General features: G+C 38.8%; 1 protein-coding gene across 1 annotated transcript in view; it reads left to right on the top strand.

Annotated features, from left to right (window-relative positions):
• gnaz (guanine nucleotide binding protein (G protein), alpha z polypeptide) overlaps window positions 1–14914 on the top strand; it is a 124623-nt gene that overhangs the window by 74497 nt on the left and 35212 nt on the right. The gene's annotated exons all lie outside the window — the stretch shown is intronic.

The following is a 14914-nucleotide window of genomic DNA, read 5'->3' as shown; positions in this document are numbered from 1 at the left end:
ATATTTTCACTTACAGTAAATGTATACACTCACTCATCTTCAACCACTTACTCCAATTAAGGGGGTCATTTGTTTGTCTATATGGGGCCCTGTGACAGAGTGACGTCCTGTCCAGGGTGTACCCCGCCTCACGCTCTATGACTGCTGGGAAAGGCTCCAGCCCCCCGCGACCCTTACTTGGAGTAAGTGGTTGAAGATGAGTAAATGTATACATTTATGCACAAATGAGGTTGTGGAACTACACAGCAGCTTTAGGGGGCAAAAGAGATTATCACTTGTTATAATAAATACATTTCTTGCTGTTGGGTGCACATGATCACTCACAAGTGGTGCTAAAACTATTTTAGCAGGATTTTTCAAACAAATGCAACATATTTTTTTATATTTATGTTAAAAATGCATTTTTCTACAAACTGTTTTCCCAGGTTTAACAGATCCATCAATGGTGGCACACCTGACATGACTGCATGTTCAGATTGCTATAAAAAGCCCAACGCGCTTGTCATTTGAACAACACCGGGCGGTGGACCACCTTGCAGAGTTGATAACTTTCCTACTCTTGTACACTGATGCTCATCTCATGTATTGACTGGACAAGTATAGTATTTTTTTTCCTTAAAGTCTCTTAAATTCCAATCCCATGTTCACCCATGGAATGCACAGCAAAGACAGACAAAAACAACAATGAAAAATGGATCACAATGATGATAAACTTTCCAACTGTCCATGTCACACAATATTTTCCATGAGGACAAGCTGCTTTGTCCCACCCCTCAGTGAGGACCTTTTAAAGAAGTAAACATGTGGGCACTTTTCCATCCTGGGTCCACAGAATTTACAAGAGATGAACTAAAGTCTTATTTATACTTTTGCCAAGGGTGTGCAAACTTCCACTGGTGTATTCTCTAATAGGACATTCTCCAAAACAGTAAATGGCAGTATAAAGTAACATCTCAGTGAAAGCAGGTGGTAGTAGACTGGAAACTTGCACAACAGAAGTTCTTAATGAATGTTTCTTCAAAGAAAAAAAAAATCATGCTAGTGGTTGCCAAACGTTTTGACAAAAGAATTACATAAAGAATTACAGAATGAAAACAAAATAAACAGTGACCAAATCACCTTTACAGTGGAATTATTAAAAGTGTCATGCATCATATATCTTAATTTTTTAAATTTATTTCTCACAAACTTGTCCAAGTTCTGCTAGCAGTGCTCGAGCATGAGTGTTGCCAGATACAGCTGATGGTTTCCAGCCCAAAATCTGTTAAAAACCTGGCAAATGAAAAGTAAAACTATATTATACAACTATAAAATATTAGTTATTTATCTTTATCTAATATTAGTTATTTATATATCTAAACATTTTTTATATATGTGTGTGTGTGTGTGTGTGTGTGTGTGGTGGGCACTGTTCAGCTAAACCGATAACTTTTCAGTTAGCTGATTACCAATTATCGAAACTTTCACAGGCACACACACACACACACACACACACACACACACACACACACACACACACACACACACGCTTGTGTGGTAATCAGCTCAGCTTTGGTTAGCTGTGCCCACCACTGGTGTGTGTGCACGCAAGCGTGTATTTTAAACTAAATATGAATAAATATTTTAACTGTCCCGATTGGTCAGTGTATCATAAAAAGCTTAACCTTGAACAGCAACTTTCACTATTAATTTAAAAACCAACCAAGTCGAAGTAGGTTTCTGCAAGTGTTCTCTGTGAAATACAGAAAAATGGTGCGTAATGAAATTTTAATCACCACAGTTTGTTACATTAGCAAACCCTTCACATGGCAAGGTATATATGGTTTGTACTGATGTGTTTTTAGTAACAACATGCCTGAGCGGCCACGCACACACACACAAGTTTTTGTTTTTACTTAATTTGTTGTGCAAGTATGATGATGTCACCTAAAATTGCCAAAACATGTTCCAATGGGTAATTTGAGACACTGAGTTCATTCGGTTTGGTTTCATAAATTATATGAAAGGCTTTATTCCAAACTTTTGGTCTACAAGCACTTTGCATGAGTAGGATAATGTAATAGAATTCAGTGACAAACATTCACTTAGGCTATATGTGGTCAGAAAATAAGAGGATTTTCTGAATGAAAAGAAAAGTTCATGTTTGTCATCTCCTGCTCATGGTGTTGGAATCCACAGCAAATCTCTTTCCTGCCTGATGCTTTTGGAAAGGTTGAGTAATTATTATTACTTGTTTTACTGAATCTTTGATAATACAAGGTCAACAACTGCTACTTCTGTTTTTGCTGCAGATCAGCTTTGAAGGGTCAGCTTTTTTTCTATTCCACAGGCATGATCACATTTTACTCCTGGAGGGATTCAAATCTCCATACATACACAGTAAACACAATAAAACAGGACAGCACTATGCAAAGTGGATACCTCCATCAAGGCCGACCAATTCTCGTATATTACATTGGGTTTAATATGAGGTTTCTTCCTCAGAGGGAGTTTTTCCTTACCACTGTTGCTCCGGGGGTTGGTAAGGTTAGACCTTACTTGTGTGAAGCACCTTGAGTCAACTGTGTTGTGATTTGGCACTATATAAATGAAAATACATTAAGTTTAACAGTTTTTGCATTTTGTAATCATGCTTTTTACAACACAATGACATCAGCATCTGCATGAAAATTCACTTGTTTATTGCCATGGGATATGACTTATAGGTCATAGAACACTGGATTAGTGTTTAGAATTTGGTGGAAATGGGAGGAATAAAGCAAAATAAAATTGGTGATTCAGAGGAAAATAGGCAATGGAGAAAAGAGAAACTTGGAGTTCCAAACTAATTTGTTTCTGAATAACAAGGGGCCATTTCACTTGGGTCAAAGGTAAATCTACAGCATTTACAGTCATTTTCGTCATACTCTAAATTATCTGTTTATTGGCAATGTCCCCCAAGACTGAACATTTCTGGATTTCCACATCTTTCTCAACAACAGTGTGATACTCACTAAGGAATCAAACCCACTGATGCGTCAATGAGTGGACAACCTGCTCTACCAGCAAAGCTGTAGCTGCCCCTTTTAAGGAATAATGTGAACTGGATCAAATAGACACGGGTTCACTGACTAATTTAAGTCCAAGATACTCTCACCGAGATCCAAGCACTGGCTGAATTTTGGTTTTTGGTCATCACCATGGTAACAGTTCAGTTTCTGACAAAGTGTTCATTGAGATCCAATATAAATTTGAATCGTGTAAATTATTTGATGCCAAAATGAAGACTGTACCACCAGCATTTCCTGAGAAACGATACACTATCCAAGAAGAAATGGACGGAGAGGTGGTATAGTTTAATATGACTAGATACATTTACAGACAGACTGTTTAGTCGGGTCAGTTTTGTTTGCAACATAACTGGTTTTCTGGTACTCAGTCAGTAGCCGTCTTTTGCAGATGCAGTAACACCAGTAAAGTTGAAACCGACCCCTTCATGAAGTGTTCTGCTAATACACAGTTTAGCTTAAAATGGATGTAGATTGCCAGGTTAGAACATGAAATCAATTAGCTTGATAGGTTAAAAATAAAGTCAGAGGAGAAAATGCAGTGCGGTGTTAATTGAGTTCACAGAACAAAGTGTGAGGATGTACCTGTGAGAATTAGCAGATTCAGAAAGCAACTTATAGCAGCAAGGAGAGTTCACAGATGTCGGAAACAGCAATTGCTATCATTCCTCCATAGGAAGGAAAGAAGGAGGCCAAATAGTAAAAAAAAATACCGAAAAAAAAAAAAGACATCCTGCTGCAGTGTCTGCTGTCAGAGTATATTATTAAAGTAGCATGAGTGCTGGCACTGCTCTATGAGATTCTGAACTGCAAAATATTCGCTGGAACAGTGTGCATATTTTATCTCTTAGTATAAGGCATTTCTGGCATGAATAATATTGCTGTTGAAATTACTGTCACCTTTTGCCCCTGTGTTTGTTCGAAAAATTGATGTGGTTAGTTTCAGTCTCTGTTGTGCTGAATCGTTGACTGGATTTTTATGTTTATATGACTTAAGGGAGTCATAATTGTGCAAAATTAGAGGAGCTGGAAAACGCCCTTTTAAGTTGGTTTGTCGATAATTAATCAGTATTTCTCAACAAAAGGCTATCACTTGAAAGCCCCCCCCCCCCCACACACACGAAATGAACGCAAGCCTGATATTTTCTGATGCTGCACAGAAAATCCTACAAAATCATTGCGTCCTTACTTCCTGGTGGTGCCATTTCTGGGATGGGTTTAAATTTTAACCCCCTTCAGTATAATGTGACAATAGACAAGCAGAGGATTTGATTGATGGGTTAGTAGCACCATTAATTTTCATTTTGTCATGGCAACAGACCTGAATGACAGCCACCCAGGCAAACAATTGGTCCATCCCCACCTCCCGAAAATCGCCATCTATATGCCACACCCAGACATCCCTTGGCCTTTCCCAGGTGCTGAGGTCCTTAACACTGGGGCATCTGTGTACTGGATCATACCCAAAGAAATGTGTCACATGGACAAAATGTTGTAAATGATGTTCCCTCAAAATGCAAGTGCTCCTCCTCATCTGAGTCTATGTAAGGAACCATTCACGTCACACAGAGTTAGCCTAATGGTCCCAAAGGGTTCTCTGAAGATAGAACTAGGGCCAAAGACATCTAGGTGTCATCTTTGGTAGTAACAAGTTAGTTTACAAGTCTCACAATATGGAAAGACAGGATGTACCAGGACTGTAATGGCTATTGTACAACTGGAGACCCCTGAGCAGAAAACAACACTAACGTTAAGTTCAGACAGTCCTTATATGCTGCTAAGCAAAGATAGATGATAGCTGTTGTAGTCCGTACTTAAAAACATCCATGTGGGAACAACCAATGTCGTTGTCAGGAATACAGGCACAGGTTTGTAGTGCAGTTAATTAGTTCAAAAGGAGAACCATGTTTGTGAAGGCAGAAGCAACAGCAGAATCCAATAATGTTAGCAGAGGGTCAGTAAACAGTAACTGGAGGTCACTGGTGATGAATATGAGAAAGCTGGTATAACACAAGACAATCTGTCACTTGAGTAAAAGAATTGTGATGGTTAAATAGCGTATAATCCAATTAATCTGGGAAATAATCATGTATTTGAACCTGGAAACTCGAGTGCCCAGGAAGTAAAGCCAAAGAGATGCGCTAGGAGCAGCACCGTCAAAATAAAAGCATGAGCAGAATAAGAACATGGAGGAGATATTACAAGAAGACTAAAAATGTGGAGGGAGAAGATTACATTAGGAGTACAAACCATGAGATAAAAATCAGAAATATAATATGCTGGAGGTAGTACTTGAACGGATAGCAACCCAGAGATCAGAAAACTAACATGACACTTTTGATCACCAAACACTTTTGTCCAGGGACCTCATGACTGCATAAGCTCTTATTTGGTGCATCTCATCCTCAAAGGCTGAGGTCTCAGAGACATGAATGCCACTGCCGAGTTAAGTGGATGTCTGTAAAGCTAAGAAACCCAGTGACCTACATCAGCTTATTGAAAAAAGTATACAGTATGACCCCTGTAAATCTGAGAAGGTAAGCTGCAAATAAATATAAGCACAGCAACTGTGTGGAAGGTCTTCAAGTGGATGGATCTCCTGGCAGTCAAATTTGTGGCAGGACATATTGCAAACTTGTAAATTACACACTGTAATGCTCGGGGTTCCAGACTGACATATATCTGCCCCATCTCCATTATTGGATCCAATTGAAAGCCTTTCACAAATGGGCCTTCTCTCTGCCCTTGGACTGTTCTCGACATAACCACATTACCAGAGATATATCAGACATGAACTGAGTGATGACACTTGATATGTCCAGTGTAGCTCAGATATGTACTTTATATATGCCATCTCTGTCTGGGCTGTGTTATGGCTGGAGATTCTGTAAACCTTTGTTTGGGTTCTCTGTCCATTTATAGCCTGGGATAATAAGACTAAAAACCACATGGATTGTTAGAGAGACAGGAAACATATTTGCAGTTCTTCCTTTAATTCTAACCACTGAGGTAAACACTTGAGAGATTTCAATTATTTATTTATAGTGCACTGTGGGACACGTCCTTCAAAATAATGAGCATAAGCTGAAGAAAGTAATAACTCCTAGATCTACAGGTTCTTCCTCTAAAAAACAAAAAAACAGTGAACAAACAGACGCAAAAGGAAAAAAAAAAAAGGGTACAGAAAAATAATCATTTGTTTAAAAAAAACTTAATCTTTACTATGCATCCAAGATTAATTTGTGAAGCCACATCATTAATCTTGTACAACAATTATCTTCGTAAACTGTCAGTTTCGCTTATCTTTTAATTACTTTTATCATTTTTTTCCCAATAAACTTTAACACTTCATTTCTTCTTTTGGTTGTTACTTTCAATATCTTTCTTTGTCAATTCTTTATTTCTGTTTAATTGTTTTGACTGGTTTGGGGGGGTTTGTAAGAGTTTTTATGACTGCTTGATGTGAAGCAATTTGAGTTGTATTTTTTTTTTTTTATGAAAGGTGTTGCATTAAAGCTTATTATTCTTAGTGTTAATTAGCAGATGATATTGGACATGGAGGTAAACTCCAATTATTAAAAGAAATGAAAAAGGAATTGAAAATGGAACACAAAGTTTAATCTAAACAAAATGTTACTTTTTATGAATATATTAAACATATGTAACAAAACAGTTGAGTGTAAAAATAAACTATAATACTATAATTGTGCTTAACAAATCAAATAATCAATTGAATGTCTGTATAAAGTAGAGATTTGTGAATTTATTGTAGAGAAGGTGAGCTAAGGAGAATAAGGTAAGAGAAGGTTCCATACATTTGTTGTTTCATAGGTTTTTGTGCTTGGACCTGTTTTTGTTGTTTGATAACAACAACCTGAAACCGGTGTCACTGAACGGTCCCCCCTAAAAATTGGTCTGCTCTGCTTTCACTGCGCATGCATCATCTGAGCATCACCAGCGTTTCGCCGATTATCACCTCGTTTCTGCTTCAAACTGCACTCCAGTCATCATCTATCTCAAAGACTGATATCTGAAGCTTTTGTACAACAATCATTTCCACATAAATCAGCATTATTTCATAATAAATGACGGCAGACCAATCAGAGCACACAGCAGCTGCTGTGACACCTATGTCATTTCAGAGCATCAGTAATGACAATAAACTACAACTGAACAAAACTGTTTTTTTATCCCAAAATGAAACCTCCTCCATTTCTTATGAATGACACTGACGTGCAGTGCAGCTGGCTGCAAGAACTCAGCTCAGAGTCTATGGCGTTACATTTGTGTCATTAATATCTGAAAGGAAATGCTTTTGATAAAAACTACAGATTTTGTTTATTTCTATTTCTGTCAGGGGGTCAAAGATCCATCATGTACAGTAGTGTTCAGAATAATAGTAGTGCTATGTGACTAAAAAGATTAATTCAGGTTTTGAGTATATTTCATATTGTTACATGGGAAACAAGGTACCCATAGATTCAATAGATTCTCACAAATCCAACAAGACCAAGCATTCATGATATGCACATTCTTAAGGCTATGAAATTGGGATATTAGTAAAAAAAAAGGTAAAAAAAGGGGGTGTTCACAATAATACTAGTGTGGCATTCAGTCAGTGAGTTTGTCAATTCTCTGGAACAAACAGGTGTGAATCAGGTGTCCCCTATGTAAGGATGAAGCCAGCACCTGTTGAACATGCCTTTCTCTTTGAAAGCCTGAGGAAAATGGGACGTTAAAGACATTGTTCAGAAGAACAGTGTAGTTTGATTAAAAGTTGATTGGAGAGGGGAAAACGTATACGCAGGTGCAAAAAATTATAGGTTGTTCATCTGCAATGATCTACAATGCTTTAAAATGGACAAAAAAAAAAAAACAGACGCGTGGAAGAAAATGGAAAACAACCATCAAAATGGATAGAAGAATAACCAGAATGGCAAATGCTCACCCATTGATCAGCTCCAGGGTGATCAAAGACATTCTGGAGTTACCTGTAAGTGCTGTGACAGTTAGAAGACACCTGTGTGAAGCTGATTTATTTGCAAGAATCCCCCACAAAGTCCCCCTGTTAAATAAAAGACGTGTGCAGAAGAGGTTACAATTTGCCAAAGAACACATCAACTGGCCTAAAGAGAAATGGAGGAATATTTTGTGGACTAATGAGAGTAAAATTGTTCTTTTTGGGTCCAAGGGCCGCAGACAGTTTGTGAGATGACCCCCAAACTCTGAATTCAAGCCACAGTTCACAGTGAAGACAGTGAAGCATGGTGGTGCAAGCATCATGATAGGGGCATGTTTCTCCTACTATGGTGTTGGGCCTATATATCGCATACCAGGTATCATTGGATAAGTTTGGATATGTCAGAATACTTGAAGAGGTCATGTTGCCTTATGCTGAAGAGGACATGCCCTTGAAATGGGTGTTTCAACAAGACAATGACCCCAAGCACACAAGTAAATGAGCAAAATCATGGTTCCAAACCAACAAAATTAATGCCTCGCAGATGTGTAGAAATCATGAAAAACTGTGGTTATACAACTAAATACTAGTTTAGTGATTCACAGGATTGCTAAAAAAAGCAGTTTGAACATAATAGTTTTGAGTTTGTAGCGTCAACAGCAGATGCTACTATTATTGTGAACGCCCCCTTTTCTACTTTTTTTTTTTTACTAATAGCCCAATTTCATAGCCTTAAGAGTGTGCATATCATGAATGCTTGGTCTTGTTGGATTTGTGAGAATCTACTGAATCTACTGGTACCTTGTTTCCCATGTAACAATAAGAAATATACTCATAACCTGGATTAATCTTTTTAGTCACATAGCACTACTATTATTCTGAACACTACTGTACATCAAGGATCCAGTGACCATGTACAGATTTTACTGATTTTTATTTATGTCCAGAGATCAAGGACAGGGACAGAATGATAATTGGCTCTGCCGATATTGGCTGTGTATCGGCCATGCCAATTGTCGGCATTGGCCGATAATCAGCTGGAGCCGATAATCACCCCCCGGCCAAATATCGGTCCAGCCGATTAGTGGTCTATCCCTACAGAGCACCCAGAGGGATTATTGGCCAATGCAGATTATCGGCCCAGCCGAGTCTATCCCTAATCAAGGATCCAGTGACCAATTTCATATTTATTTAAGACTCAATAAAATGTTGTTGACATAGAAAACCTGTAAAGCCTACTTTTAGTACACAGAAAATTCACAAGAGGTATTGATAAGGGAATCGATAAAGAATTGGATCGATAAGCCGAATCGATAATGGAACTGATATTGATAAAATCTTATCAATACCCATTATTAATCGTACTGAACCAAATCACATCGTATCACATTGTGAGGAATTGAATTGCCATCAAAAACATATAAAATCGCATCGAATCGGGAATAGGGGTGAATGGTATCACATCGTATGATCATGTATCGTATATGTATTGTATCGCTGGTAGTGTAGCGAGGTGCGTATCGAATTGTTGTCAGTGATGAGATTCATGTGCCTAATGTGTAGCAAAGGCAGGGCAGACCAATTTAAACCAAGCGTGGTTTAATACTTCAACAATTAGCAAATATATGTGAATTTCCTTTGCATGACACTCTGTTCCATTTGATTTGCTTGCTGATTTAATTAATCAGACTTTATGTACGTATTATAAGAACAAGTAAATAACAAGTAAATAACAACAATAACAACATTTTCAGGCAGTAATATTGTTTCTGTGTTTTGTGCAATTTTATTATACTAGTGCAGTGCCCGTAGGAAGTTTATATTCCTATAGAAAACTGGGAGCTAAAAAATTAAGTTAAAAAAGGCCATCACCAGATCAATATCACATAATAATGCCAAATACTTTAATTTTCTTTAATTTGCTTTAATTTTCCCTCAAAATATTTTATTTTACAAGCTATAGCTCATCATTTTTGAATGGTTTATATATTAAACAGTAAAAACCGAAGGAAATGAATTGTAAGGCCTGAAAAAAGTTTCTGTAGGAAGTATTTTAGTCATACGATCAAGTGAGAGGGGGAAGTGTTGGCTTTTTAAATACTTGAAAGGCACTGGACTCATCAAGAAAATTTAGTACTGCGATAACGGATAACGGAATAAAGTACTAATGTTACAATGTCAAAATAAAGGTTTTGAAAATGAATCCCCAAAATTTTCATAATAAAGGATGCACATCATCGTGCCATGTGCAAGCCATATCTGAAAGCTGAGGATCTGACAAACCGTCAGAGAGATATGTGAGTCACACACCCACACAGACATTTCTTTCTTTATAGATTTTAACACTAAAATAAAACAACTCATAATATATTTACAGTATTTTGTTATTTTAATTCCTGAACATGATGAAGCCACGCACTGATGAGTATCGTCAAACCCTGCAGGCTCAATATGTACATACAAATGACCTTAAAAAAGTTTGGCCATAGGGACATCAGGCCATGACCTCGGTGCCCATCGTGCAGGAACGGTCTCTGTAATCTAACCTCTTTGAGTGCATATATGCGCCTGCTTTGAAAGCTTCACTCTGCATTTTTGCAGCCATCAGCTTCCACAAAGTCAGCTGACATGACAATGCTGCTGCTCAACAGTGGTTACACAACACATTGCACTTGACGTATGCATCAACAGTATCATTTTAGCTGAAAAATTATTTTTTATAAAAGTCGCTTTTGTTCAGGCTCCGCTCAACATAAAAAAATGTGTGTTTTTGATGGTTATACCCACAGAAAGCCAGCTGTTTTTTTTAACTTTGCTTTATCACATGCAGTTTGCTGCATCCAAAAAATTGAATACGCCATCAGAGCCCTTTATGCAAATTAAAAAGGACAGATGAACTCATGAAGCAGGAGAAAATGGGCATTGAGGCCTTTTTCACTAGTTCAGCGTAAAAAATTAATTATTATGTTGGACCGAATAATCTACAGGCACTTATTATGTCCTTTGATCATATTGTATGAAAAACAGAAAAAAGGGGAAATTTCACACTTTTATAGTTATCTTTACAATGAAAGTGTGTTAAGAAATTTGTTCAAGTAGTCTGATGACTTTTTCACCTTTTTTCAGCATCATTATATGCAAATATTGCCGTTTTGTGCTTGTCCCACACCCAGACTTTTTATCTTCAATGATAAAAATGAATGGTAAAGAAATGTTTTTTCTAATGTTTTAAAATATCTCTGAATAAAATATCAGTAAAATAATCAAAACATAATTGGGGTATTCAATGTCATACTACTGTTGTGATTTTTTTAAACAAAATGTAGTTGTCCCACACTATTGCCGTAATTTCCACCACAACACTGTAATGTCCCTTTAAACAGTTTGTATGAAAGATTGTTTGGGTAGTTTCTATGGAGATAAACAGTAATATCAGAGCACATGTATATAGCGCCAAATCACAACAAACAGTTGCCCCAAGGCACTTTATATTGTAAGGCAATGGTGTGGTGGAAATTACATTTACAAGGCCAATAGTGCCCGTAGTTAAAGAATCACCCTTCGGCTGCTCCCTTGTTTGCACTTGGGGTCGCCACAGCAAATCCAAGGTGGATCTGCATGTTGAATTGGCACAAGTTTTACGCCGGATGCCCTTCCTGACGCAACTCCACATTACATGGAGAAATGTGGCAGGGGTGGGATTTGAACCCGGAACCTTCTGAACTGAAACCAAGCACATTAACCACTTGGCCACCACCCCCATTATACAAAATCTTTTTTTTTTTTAATTTGCAGTTAAATACAATTGGGGTTTCAGAAGTCTTTTAGTCTTCAGAGTCAGTGTCTTGTTCATAGAAATTTTCCTGCTATAAGCAAAACTGAGGCCTGAAGGGAATCAGTTTAGACCTTTGTGACATATGTAATGGAGGTCCCTATTTGAACTTGTTTGATCTCAAGCTGAACTTAAGCATGTGCGACATGCTCACACAGTTTATGTGAGGGTGATCAGGTTCCTCTCCTATAGAGAATAGAGGGTGTAGCAAGCAGCAAAACCGTTCCATTTAAAGTGACAGGCACAGAAACAGGTTGTTCCTTAGAGAACTTAAACCATGGCTTGCTTTAGGATGTATTACTTTAGCATCCATGAAGTATTTCAGCCTATAAACCATGATATTGTTTTTTTTAATAGACCTGGTGACTTATATTATCTCCATGAAAAAGTGTCTCCTTTAACTGTTACTATTCCAGTTTGACAGTGAACATCTGATATACAGCAAACTGGGGTGAGAGTGGTCGTACCGCTGTCTAGCACATATCCAACAAAACATTTGTGTACAATGGGCCTCATGTATCAAAGTTGCGCACTTGTGGCGTAAATTTACGGTGTAAATTTGAAGTACACCAAAGTTGCCGTGACATGTATCAAGCAGTGCGCACCTGCCCATTTCCGGCGTACGCCTGACGTGACCTTGATAAATAAGGCGGGTGAAAACAATCGTAATTATAATAAACACGCCCATAAATATTCAGACTCCGCTTCAGACACACCCTCATTTTACGACATGGAAGCCAGGAAGACGGCAAAGAAAAAGAACTCCACCAATCACAATACGTGCCAATAGAGCGTCAAAAGTGGCCGTCATATTAATTGTTTTGTAGTATAATCAAAAAAGTGTTACTGTGGTCCCTCGTTTATCACGGGAGTTCTAAAAAATAGCCCGTAATATGCGAAACCGCAATGTAGTCAGCGTTATTTTTTACAATTATTATAGACGTTTTAAAGCTGTAAAACCCCTCACTACACACTTTATACACATTCTCAATCAGGCATGAACATTTTCTCACTTTTCTCCTGTGTGTAAACACTCTCAAAGTTCAAACCTGAGTAGAAAAATAAGACCAACCTGTTTTCAGGCCCAAACATTTGTTTGAGAAATAAAATTAGAACGTTTTCCTATAAATAATTATGATGGCTTTTAGAACTAATGAATTTAATTTTAACGATCAACCTACGAGGTTGGACACATAAGAAATTATTAATAGTGACTGACCAGTATTTCACAGTTCCTCTGATCGCGCCTCTTCGTCCTGACGCTGCGCCTTTTTCCACTCACACCTCGCTGCAGGTGTCTGTTTCTGAGTGACAAACACAGTTATGAATAGTTGTTGGCGCTCTTTTTTCTTCTGGGCGAGAAGATTCTTATAAACAGACACGCAGAACACAGAACACTGTAAAAAAAAAAAGGCATGCAAAATTGGACTAAAGAATCCGCAAAACTGCGAGGCCGCGAAAGGTGAACCGCATTATAGCGAGGGACCACTGTATTCTCTTTTCACATGTCAATAATTCTTGACATGTGGATATTTGCTCGCTCAATTAATAAGATACGCCTAATTTTTCAGATTTCTTTATTTTTAAAATGTATTTCTTTATTTATTTTATGTTAACAAACGAATGGAGAAGACAAAACCTGATTGCAGCACGGGCGAAGGGAATGACGAAACTACATTTGTAATTATCAATTTCATTGTCTAAAATGATCACACCACATAAAGTTAAGCTTAGCGCTGCTCTGGCTCCAGGCTCGAAGTCTGGAGAAAAAGGCGAGCAGCGCTTTCTTTGCAGTCAACGCTGTGGCCACGGATCGTGCTCGAGACCAACAATCTGACCAACAATCACGTAAAAGCAGGATTTGTATTGATTATTGTTATGTGTCGACGCGGGTTGAGGAGCGGACCTGCGTCTGACGGAACCCAGCGCCAAAACAACCAGAAAGCGGTTCCAATAACAAAACAATTTATTTTCTCCCTTCTGTGCAATACAAAGTGTACAAACGTAAAATGCGTCTGTCTGGTGGAGTGAAGGACGGCGTGCTCTCCAGCGCCCAAAAGGATCGAAACCCGGCGCTTCTGGACCCACGTTCACCGCCAAACACCCCCCAGGTGGACACGACAAACCGACTCTGCGAAGGATAGAAAAGGTGAGGTAAGTCAGCAGCTACAACTAATATCCTTCAAAGGCACACACTATCAGCAACACATTCAGGTCTGAATTTAAGCTTTATGTAAATGAGCAGCTTCTCACAACAGGTGGAGGATCATCAGTCCGCACGCCACGGCAGTGAGAAGCAAGCTATACAACTCTCATCAATATTCACATATACTGCGTAACAAAATACCAAGTTACTCTTAACAATTATTCAGACAATCAAATCACCTCTGATGTGTGCTGACAGCATGTGTCCCTCACCCGACCTCCTTCACAGGAACGATGTGTCAAACCCAGGCGCGGTCCTCAGCGTCTCACAAACGAACATCACAAGGTCGAGTTCCCGGCAATTCTGCTTGAATCACACATGGCTTAAATGCAGAACGCCATCTCATTATCTGCTTCAGCTGAAAGTCTTTAAGGTTGCACGTGAGCACCATCCACAGGTGCTGCACATCACGTTGATGAGGGTGAAGGACTCTTCTGCCAGCACCTTCTCCACAGACAATAAATCAGTTTGCATACCACCTGGAGAGCAAAGAAAAGAAAAGAACACCAAAATGTCCAGCCAAACCCCCCCAACAGACAACAGTACCCCCCCTTTAACGGGAAGCCTCCCGGCGACCGAACAGACCAGGTCCAAGAACAGCACTTCCCTCCGGGGTCCTCGTCAGGAAGCAGACAGCGTAACGCTCCCAAGGTCCACCACAGACAGCAGGACAGGGCACCGCAGCTGGAAGGCCGGCTGGCATCAACAAAAACCCCAAAAGAGTCCCAAGTACAACCTAACATACAAGAAAAACACAAAACCCACCCAAAACCTCCCCAGGGGACCGTCCCATCCAACCCCAGGAAGAAAAGAAAAAACTCCCAAATGCAAAAACCCAACACAGCCCCACAAACACAATACAAACATAA

This window comes from Thalassophryne amazonica, chromosome 17, assembly GCF_902500255.1.
Source record: "Thalassophryne amazonica chromosome 17, fThaAma1.1, whole genome shotgun sequence".
Classification (NCBI taxonomy): domain Eukaryota; kingdom Metazoa; phylum Chordata; class Actinopteri; order Batrachoidiformes; family Batrachoididae; genus Thalassophryne; species Thalassophryne amazonica.
This window is presented reverse-complemented; position numbering and strand designations above follow the sequence as displayed.